This window comes from Macadamia integrifolia, chromosome 8, assembly GCF_013358625.1.
Source record: "Macadamia integrifolia cultivar HAES 741 chromosome 8, SCU_Mint_v3, whole genome shotgun sequence".
In the NCBI taxonomy this organism is placed as follows: Eukaryota; Viridiplantae; Streptophyta; class Magnoliopsida; order Proteales; family Proteaceae; genus Macadamia; species Macadamia integrifolia.
Genome location: NC_056564.1, coordinates 2,693,299 through 2,704,251, shown reverse-complemented (window position 1 = coordinate 2,704,251; position 10,953 = coordinate 2,693,299). Strand labels below are relative to the sequence as shown.

The 10,953-nt window shown below is 38.2% G+C and overlaps 1 long non-coding RNA gene across 4 annotated transcripts in view; it reads right to left on the bottom strand.

The window, feature by feature from the left end:
* Nucleotides 1-719: 719 nt before the first annotated feature.
* The window catches only part of LOC122085630, a 26,482-nt gene continuing 16,248 nt past the window's right edge, over nt 720-10,953 (bottom strand). Inside the window, exon 3 of one of the 4 annotated variants that reach the window (XR_006142178.1) lies at nt 720-738. This is a non-coding gene — a long non-coding RNA (uncharacterized LOC122085630). Of the gene's footprint in view, nt 739-10,198; nt 10,754-10,953 lie in introns of those variants that run through there. The other 3 variants (XR_006142176.1, XR_006142172.1, XR_006142174.1) reach the window with 3 other exon arrangements.

Genomic DNA, 10,953 nt, shown 5'->3' with positions numbered 1-10,953 from the left:
TTTTTGAAGAATGATTGAGATGTCCATGAATGGTAAACACTTAGTCGAATGAATATGTGAATGTTACAGTCATGTTGGATAAGTTATCCTATGGATCCTAAGAATTGCATTCTCTTGGACAATCTTCATAGAATTTTTGGCAAAATTTTTCGATGTTGAGTGGCTACAACCATCCAGTAAATTTTGCGCGGTCTTCATCCAAGCATATGTGATACATGTCTTAAATTGCATTAAGAATTCCCTATCCATGCACCTTTTTTTTTTCTTTCATATATGTATTGCTCACAAGTCACTACCACCATGAGAAGGCATTGTCTCCCAATTCTTTCCTTCGTTGCTTCAAAAAGCATTATGTATAACTTGAGTACCCTTCTGGTACCATTTCATGCCCCTGTAGCCCCTGCCACATTATTACAAAGAACTAGCTCCACCAGTAACTTGTTCTTTGACAGAACCATCTGAAGAGACGAGCATCACTAGAAAATTCAACAACCACTTGGCACACTTGAAGAACCATAGTTGAGGGAGAGGGAGCCAGTTCTTCCATCAAAAGATGCAACTAGATAACTCCAGGATGCATTCATATTTTGCTATCATTGATTGTAAATTTCGCTGCTAAATCTTGAAGCATTGACTGAGCCGCAGAAAACTTTTTCCTCAGCAAGACATTGTATTCGTAAAGATTTTGTAGGTTCCTTTGAACATCTGATATATCAACTCCAGAACCACACTTGATTTCTGCAATGGCAATATCAAATATATTAAAATCGGAAAATCTAAAAAGGAACAGCTAAAAAGAGAATATCCTTCTGCACCTATTAAATGAGGGAAAACCAACTGAGATGCTTCAGTCGTGCGATCAAGACCCACCAATGCAGTGGGCGATATAGTGCAATTTCAAAAAAATAGGAGAAAGCAGAAAATGACTTGGGTGGACTGTGGAATGATCTAAATGCTTCTAAGTTAAATAGTAGATATGGCCTTAAATAGAGTGAAATGGAAGAATAGGGTGAATGTAACCAAGCCCAAGCTATTAATGTAAGAATCAAGGAGTTGAAATATGCACACTAGATGCACCACAAACATCTCTTTAAAACAGTGTTGACATAAATTAATTAGATTATTAGAAGCCCATTGTGAAAAGGGGAGGGAGGGACTCCTCCCTTAGTGTTTTCCTAGTACAACTAGGAATGTCCTAGTTCAATTAGGACTGATGTCTAAATTAGAAGTAGTACACTTATGTTCGTTTTCTATTAAGTTTTGGATTCCTATTCCTAGTAGGACTTATATCTTACTTGTAATAACTGATTTGAGCTCCATTTAAAGAATAGAAGTGGGTAGCCCCAATCTAACTATTGAGACTCCCTTACACAAATCGCAAGACTCTCTCTTTTTCTCTCTTTTTATTTTACATGGTGTCAGAGCCTTGATCCTCAAGAAAAAATTGATCAAAGCTCTTTCTTCTCCCATCGGTAACAACCCCTCTCTCCATCACATGTTGTTACTGGTTCTCCCTAGGCTCCACGATTTGTAGAACAGGTGGTTTCATTTCCTAGTTTGCTAGATTTATGAATGAAGTATTGTTTAAGTTGTAATCAATCATATGGTGTGAAGGATTAGCTCTAAGTAATTTCTAGTGGTTACTGGTTTGGTTTTCTGGATTAAAGATTGAAGTATTCAAGAGGTGAAAAAATCGATCAAAGCTGTCAGGGTTTTGGCACTCTACCAAAATCGGTTTTGGTCATATCTTTCTGTTTAGAGCTCAGTTTGAAAAACCCTTCTGAGGTTTTCTACCCACCTACCCAGCAACACTCGATCCATTTTTTAGCTCCATCAGAGCCCTACAGCCCAAACAGCAGGTAACCCTAGATTGGCCTGAAATAGGGTTTTGTGATTTGAGCTAATTCTTCCTGATTTGGTGATTTTGGGAATTTTCATCTACAATTCAGTTGTTCTTCTATTAGGATTGGTCAGTTACATACGATCAATCGATTGTGTGATTTGTTTTCTGATTTTCTGTTCTCTGGTAATTCTCCTTTGCTTTAATGGCTGACACTGAGCCAAAAAATGATGTTACTGAGGCGATATCCTCATCTTCTCATAGAATTACAAAGAAGAAACTTGAAGGAGCTGCCAATTATCAACAACGAAAGAAAATTGTACAGTTGGTGTTAACTAGCCGTGAACAGCAGAATCATCTAACAAAGGGGAAACCTGCTAAGGATGCTACGTGGGACACTATTGATCCACGTATTTTGGGTCAGCTGTTGAACTCGATGGATAACTCTATCATTGATATTGTTACTCACATCGATACTATGAAGGAGTTGTGAGATTATCTGAACGTTCTATATTTTGGACAGAACAACATTTCCTATAATTATGAGTTATCTCAGGATTTTTGTAGGGTTGATCGGAAGAGTCGACCTCTGACTAAATACTTTTCTGATTTCAAGAGGATGTACAAGGAGTTGAACTCTTTATTTCCTATCAGTAGTGATGTTGAGAAGATGCAAAACCAACGGGAACAATTCGTAGTTATGGGTTTCTTGGGTGGACTTTGGACCAAAGTATGATGGTGTCCGGTCTCAAATTCTTGGAGGTGATAAACTGGCCTCTCTTACAGATACCTTTTCTCGAGTCTTACGAGTAGCTCGAGAAAATTCTCATGATCCTACACCTACACCAGCGGAGAGCTCTACTCTTGTATCTCAGAATAATAATCGAGGTGGGCTTCGTAATACTGGCAGTGGAAGTAATAAGGGTCAACCTTCTAGTACTTCCAATACTTCAGATAATTCAAGGGCAGCAAGAATATGCTACCATTGTGGTAAACCAGGACATATCCAATGCTTTTGTTGAAAACTTCATGGGAAACCTCCTCAAAAACAGTTTGCTAATTCAGCATCAGTTACTGAGTCTTCTTAGCCTGGACAATCTGAAGGAAAAATGGTCAAGATGACAGATGAAGAATTTACACAGTATACTCAATTTTAGACTCTTTCTCGTCAACATTCCACTGTTACTTTTGTCCAGAAAGGTAATGCTACTACACGGTTTTCTTCTTCTCGACCCCGGATAATTGATTCAGGCGCATCTGATCATATGTGTGGTATGTCAAATATATTTTCCTCCTTTCAAAAGTCTTTTGCTACTGCCACATTGGCTAATGGATCTGTTGTCAAAGTCAAAGGCACTGGAAATATTCATCTTAACTCTTCTCTGTCGTTGTCATCTGTTTTTCTGTTATCCAATTTTCCGTTTAACCTTTTATCTGTGAGTAAGTTTACTCAAGCTTATAACTTTTCTATAATTTTCCTCCTGATTCACGTGTCTTTCAGGATCTTATGACGAAGCAGAAGATTGGTAGAGGTCGTAGAGTTGGGGGGCTTTATCTATTTGAAGACAATTCTACTTCTGTTGTATGTTCAAGTATTCTCAATCCCCATCAAATCCATGTCGAGTAGGGCATACGTCTTCGCAGAGTTTATAAAAGCTTGATCCTTGTTTCCGTTCTATTTTCACTTAAGATTGTGAGTCGTGTCAGTTTGGGAAGCTTCACCGCAAAAGATATCCACCTAGAGTCAATAAATGGTCTACACACATTTTTTTTTGTTCATTCGGATGTATGGGGTCCTTGTCCCATTATTTCCAAATTAGGATTTCGATATTTTGTTACTTTTGTTGGTGACTATTTTAGAGTTACTTGAAGCATCGTTCAAAGTTACTTTCTATTTTTTGTGCCTTTGTTGCTGAAATTCAGAATCAATTTAATGTCACTATCAAGGTTTTACGAAATGATAATGCCAAGGGAACACTTTTCCGGTCCTTTCTCTCAGTTTATAGTTGGATGTGGTATGATACACTAATCTGCCTGCTCAAAAACACCCTAACAAAATGGTGTTGCTGAGCGAAAAAATAGGCATTTAATAAAGGTTGCTCGATCTCTTTTGTTTGAGATGAAAGTGTCCAAACTGTTTTGGTCAGATGCAGTCTTAACCGCTTGTTATCTTATAAATCATATGCCTTATCATTATTACAGGGTGCTATTCCCCAATCTCTGTTGTTTCCTTCTGACCCTTTATTTATTCCTCCTCATCGTATTATTGATTGTGTTTGCTTTATTCGTGATCATCATCCCAGATTGTCAAAGGTGGACATGCTCTTAAGTGTATTTTTTTGGGTTACTCACGTACTCAAAAAGGTTATTGTTGTTATTGCCCTACACTTCAAAAATATTTTGTTACTGCTGGTGTATCCTTCTTTGAGTTTGTTTCGTACCTCAATGAGTTCGTTGTTGTGTCTGACATGGATGATGATCTTCCCCTATATGTTATTCAAAATTATTCTCCGCAGGTTATTGTAGATATAGGGGTGGCACCACCAGCCCACCAGCGGTGCCACCACCTTCCACAGTTGTGCCTCCACCACTAGTCGGTACGATCATCTACACTCGTCGTCCTTGTACAGATTCCACATCCCTGTATCTATGGTTCCTATCTCGTCATCTTAGTCTACGGTCGTTGACCCAGGTATTTCCATTTCTAATATTGATGTTCCCATTGCACAACGTGAGCGGGTTCGTTGTTGTACCCAACATCCAATTTTCAATTTTGTTTCTTATTGTGGTCTGTCTTCTTCTTTTCATACTTGTCTTTCCACTTTATCTTGTCATCCTGTTTCTAATTCTATTGTAGAGGCTTTGTCTAGTCCTGGATGAAGGACAGCTGTGGAAGAGGAGTTATTAGCTTTGGATACAAATCACACTTGGGATCTTGTACCATTACCTCCTAGTAAGTCCGCTATTGGTTGTCGATTGGTCTATGTTGTTAAATTAACCCCGATGGTTCTCTTGCTTGATTAAAGGCTCAGTTAGTGGCCAAGAGTTATGCACAGGTGTATGGGGTTGATTATCTGGACACTTTTTTTCTCCCATGGCCAATTGGCTTCTATTCGTATCCTGATATCTCTGCTGCATCTTCTCATTGGCCATTATATCAACTCGATGTGAAGAATGTTTTTCTTAATGGTGATTTACATGAAGAGGTTAATATGGAGCAACCACTAGGGTTTGTTGCTCAGGGAAAGTCTGGTATGGTGTGAAAACTAAAGAAATCGTTGTATGGTTTGAAGCAGTCTCCTCAAGTGTGGTTTGGTAGGTTCACTGATGTGGCTCGTGAGTTTAGTCTATCAAGGTGTGATAGTGATCATTCGGCGTTCTATCATAAGTCTGGCACAGGAAGGATATTTCTTGTTGTTTATGTTGATGATATCATCATCACTGGAGATGATATTAAAGGGATTCAAAGTTTGAAAACACATCTACAATAGAAGTTTCAGACCAAGGATCTAGGACGGTTGAAGTATTTCTTGGGAATTGAGGTTGCTCAATCAAGAAAAGGTATTTCCCTCTCTCAGAGGAAATATGTTCTAAATTTGCTGATAGAGACTGGAATGTTAGGGTCCAAGCATTTGGATACTCCTATGGATCCAAATGTGAAGCTTACAATTGAAACTGGTGACTTGTTAGATGATCCTGAGAAGTATAGAACATTGGTAGGAAAACTTAATTATTTGACAGTGACTATGCCTGATATTGCCTTTCCTGTTAGTGTTTCGAATCAGTTTCTTTCATCTCCACGAACATCTCATTGGGATGCTATTATTCGTAATCTACAATATCTCAAGAAGGCTCCAGATTGTAGGTTGCTTTACACCGATCATGGACATGGTCGCATTGAGGGTTTTTGTGATGTTGATTGGGCTGGATCTCCTATTGATAGGTGATCAACTACTGGGTATTGTACGTTTGTTGGTGGTAATCTTGTGTCTTGGAAGAGCAAGAAGAAGATTGTTGTGGCTAGGTCTTGGGCAGAGTCTGAGTATCGTGCCATGGCTCATGTCACTTATGAGCTGATATGGGTAAAGCAATTGTTGACAAAACTTGGGTTTGAATGCTCTTCATCAATGCAGTTGTGGTGTGATAACCAAGCTACGATCCATATTGCATCTAATCCAATGTTCCATGAGAGGACAAAACATATTGAAGTTGACTGTCACTTTGTTCGAGAGAAGCTACAACAAAGAGTTATTTTTATGAGTCATGTTCGCACAAGAGAACAACTTGCCGATGTTTTCACTAAGTCTTTGGGGAGCGATAGAGTGGACTATATTTCTAGCAAACTGGGCATGATTAACATCGATGGGGAGTGGTAAAGTGTTAGAAGTCCTTTGTGAAAAGGGGAGGAAGAGTCTTATGCAAACCGCAGGCTCCTCCCTTGGTGTTTTCATAGTACAACTAGGATTGTCCTGGATCAACTAGGATTGATGTCTAAATTAGAAGCTAGTAAGCCTATGTTAGTTCTCTATTATGTTTTGGATTCCTATTCCTAGTAGGACTTATATCTTACTTGTAATAGGATTGTAATAACTGATTTGAGCTCTATATAAAGAATAGAAGCGGGCAACCCCAATCTAACATGGACTCTCTCTCTCTCTCTCTCTCTCTCTCTCTCTCTCTCTCTCTCTCTCTCTCTCTCTCTCTCTCTCTCTCTCTCTTTTACATAGATGAATAATTGAATGATCATAATGTCAAGAGGTGGCCGCTTCCAACAACTAACTATTTTGAATTTCCTATATGAAAGCTGTGATGAAATAGGTCAGACCACAAACAAAACTACTAGCTCCTGCACTAGAAAGAAAATTACCTCTAGCAAATAAGTTAACTGAAGATTTGGGGAAATATGGACATGTGCAATAATGAGCATAGTCCTCCTCTATTTATAGCGAAATAAGTAGTCCCTAAGGGCTTAAGGGTTCGTTTGGATATAACCCCTAAAACCCATTATTACAATAATGCATAATTCAATAGTAACATATCAGAAGTTAGTCGCACTTGTCACTAGACTTGAAAAATTAATGTGATATCAAAGGTTTTATATAATGTTGTAGAGGCCTGATTGTGGTGTACATAAGTAGCATACTTTGAGAGGAAAAAACCAAGAAAAACATTCCTTTACTCCTCATTACTTGTCTTATCCATCAAAACAGATGAAAAAAATGACCTCTCTCTTAGGCACACCACCCCCCCCCCCCCCCCCCCCCCAAAAAAAATAGAGAGGAAAAGTCAAAAGCTAAGGTTCATGAAAGCTATCATATCAAAAACCCCGTTCGTATGTTCAACATGGAGAAACTATACTGTCATTGTGACAATTTCAGTGGATGTACTTTAAGCTTTTACTTGGTTTTCAAAATTATGTCATAGCAGACTTCCACATATCAGTATCCTAAGCCAAAAAACTAACACACAATTAGAGGAATTGGCTCCAACGTATTCGCCGATTTATCAATTGGATCTACTTTCTGGTATTAACATGCATAGATTATCTAAAATATCTAACTTACATTTTTCCTATAGCCCTTTCAAAGTTGGGACCAAGTTTAGTTGAGGTAGATTCGTAGACCATCCTCTATAATATAATTCAAATAAATCATGGGAAGTCAGGATAATCTCAGCAACTTGATCTGAGAGTAGGACCCAACAAATGATGGGTGGTTATCAGGTCCCAATACATCTAATAAAAGTAGTCAAATTTATCTAACATTAGGAAACCCCTCAAATAATGACCTCTCTAATAATGCAAGAGTAAAAATGTTATCAGATGATCATTCTCATCTATCCTGTTGGAACTAGTCTATAGTAACAGTTTCCATGTGATAATTTCTAATGTATGGTTACAAGTTTTTCGACTTGTCCAAATATCTAATTGTACGCCACTTAAGTGATGCTAAAATGAATTTACTAGACAATGAGTCTGATTTGGTTTCAGAGGCACCATCATAATCTTTTTGGTTTATTTGAGATAAGCAAACAATACAACTATGATTGGTTTTTGGATGCACCATAGGAATCTTTTCATATTTTGATTCACTTTAATAAAATTTCTCCCATGGTTGTCAAAGCGTCACCTAGGGACCGCCTAGGCATCCAGGATTTTTCTTGGGTCCAAGGCTACAAAATGCTTTTACCTTAATTTATGTTTATTGCTTTTTTTTCAATTAATATTCTTACATTATATCCTATAATTTGTTTATTATATGCTGATTTTCTCATATTAGGTTATTATTGGCACAATTATATCATATTGCATTGATAAGGCTTCTCTTTCGCATATAAGCATAATTATATTTAGTAATCATTGCTATATTACATATATTCATATACTGCACGCCTAGGGTGCCTAGGCTTTACAATAATGCAATTGCCCTCAATCAAATATCTTTGTGTAACTTATATGCTTTCTATTTATTCTGTCTGTTTAGTGCTATGTATTCTATATTCTTTGGGACAAGTAATGCATTATAAGACACATGACAACAAGAACAACATCTGGGCTTCACTCAACCTTTAAACCTAATTAGCAGTCATAGCATTGGCAGAAATGAGGTCATTGAGATTTGTTTAATTGATGGCTTTAGGGTTAGGGTTTTCAGATTGTTTCACTTTTGGTAATTACATGAATGAAGAAGAACCAATACCTAGTTTATGGGAGATCCTTTTGAAGTATGTCGTGCTATTAATAGGGATAAAGGAATATTTTACAATTAAAGGTACATATGAAATGTAGCTCAAGTGTATTGGCGGACACGAATTCGTGGTTTGGTTTTGAGAGTTTGATGGTTGAGGGTTTAAGGTTAAGATTTTAAGGTTGTTAGATAATCTTGCCTTTAGCAAATAGATAAAAAAAAATGAAAATCCATATATACCTTAGCAATTTTGTTGGGTTATTATTAGCGAGCAGCATGAAAGAAGAATAACTCAGGATTTGAAAAGGTCCACAGTGGATATGAGTTCACAGCTTTGGGTGTGAGTTTAGGGTCAGGCAGTAGAGTTTAGGATTTATTGATTGTTTCTCTTTTTTTTTTTTTTTTTTTTTTTTTTTTTAAACATAGGAACGGTAAAGAACCAGATAATTAAGGCTGTAAGGCTGTCTTTGGTATCATTTAAGTTCTTGTTTATGACCTATTTATAAAAAATCAATAACGACAATCATTTTCGATCTAAACATAAAAATTGATTGGTAACAACTAGACATAATATAGGACGAGAAATAGGTTTTGTATCCCTATGGGCAGAATAGTTTTCTGAAGAAATGTCCAAACCAACAAAGCTCATTCGTAGTTTAATTGGAGGATGAAGAAATTCACCCTTCACCCATTTTCCTTTCAATTTCTTTCCATTTCTCCTTCTCCTTCTCCTTTGTAAACTCAAAACTGTAACAAAGTTTCTGATATATTGTTTTAGTTAGCGAGATTCTAGATGCCGGTCCTTCCAGGACCTGCAACCGGTTAGACTGCCAGGTGACCATGGTTTCTGCCGGCCTGCGTTGTGGCCAATTATGATCACGATAAGAAAAGATTACAAATGGATTCAAGTCACCGAGGCAATTAGGATCATGGTAAATTCTCTCAGGCAGTGTCCCTTTTGAGTCTTATTCTTGCTGACAAGCACCCAAGACTGGCTATAAGGCCTTCAAAGGCCTCTAATTTGACTATATCCATCATAAATGGTCAAGCAAGAAGTCGGGTTATTGAATGAAAATCTCATGGAATCAATGTGGGTTTCACTGAGAGAGGAAACCCTAGCCCTAATAAGGGAGAAAATGGAAAATTAAGGGAGGTCTGGTGGAGCTTGCAAATGTGGGAAACCCCTATCAATTCTCATTATCAGGACTTGTGTGGGCTGGACGCTGCAAGTTGGCCTTTTCATTCATTTCCTCTCTCTATCTCAGTTGCTTCTCTAAACCAAGCTTCTCCTCCTGAAAAAGATTTTTCACCCGGGTTTGATGGGGCCGTTCTAAGTACAGCTGACCAGTCTTTGAGTTAAATGGGTCATGGAGCTTCTTTTGAATTAATTTTGGATGATTCCAACACTGGTCTCCTTCACTCCCTGAATAAGATTTTCTAATCTGTGTTTGATGGGGCCATTGAGACTCCAAATTGCTTATCTTTTTGGAGAATTTTTCCTCTGCTTTGTCTCCCGAGTCTCATATTTTTCTTACTTCTGTCTGAGTTGGGACTTGGGAGTGTAACCAAGGCTGTGTGAAGCCTTGTGTGTGCAGGGAGCGCAATGGAGTTGAGACCGGGGAGCCATCACAGTCCACATGTGTGCAGGGAGGGCAATGGAGTCTGGCAAGGTTGCGGGTAGGGATGGAGCAGAGATGGGTTTATGCTCGCTTTTCTTATGACAGAAAATGAAATGAAGTTTTTACCCTCGATTTTAGGACGTATGAGCACATGCTCATTAAAGTTGAGCATCTAATCCATAACAGGGATCGAGCTCCTCTGCTGTGTCATTTACTGGCGGAGCCTGGCAGAGGCTGGTTACGATTTTGACACTTGGTGTTGGCCACGTGTATGGTAGATAATACAAGACCGAAGAAAACGGTCTAAATTTTGGTTTGAAAAATCGACCGGGCCGGATCGACCAAAATAGTAAAAAAACTTAAATTTATTCTTCTTCTTCTCCCTCTTTCCCTCTTCTGGTCGCACAAAAGAAAGCGCCCTCTCCCTCTGCTGCATCGTCTCTTCTGCTCGGAGGCTGCCTACGATTCTGGTCGTTCCTCTGCTACGTCCTTTCTTACTTTCTTCTTCTTCTTCTTCTTCTTCTTCTCCTCCCTCCTTACCCTCTTCTGTTCAAGCGAAGGAAAACCCAGATGGATAAAGATGCCATCTTGCCTGTTCAAAGGCCTGACTGCACATGTAACAAATAATAGAAGCAAATCCTGCTCTATAAAGTGGTGCATTTGTTTAAAAATAAAATAAAATGATGGAGTTTGATGTGGTTTATGCAAGATCATTATAACCCAATTCACCAGCATTATTTCTTGTTTTTTTTTTTTTTTTTTTTTTTCTCCCTGCTTCTTCCTTCTTCGTATGATTAGTTTTTTTTTT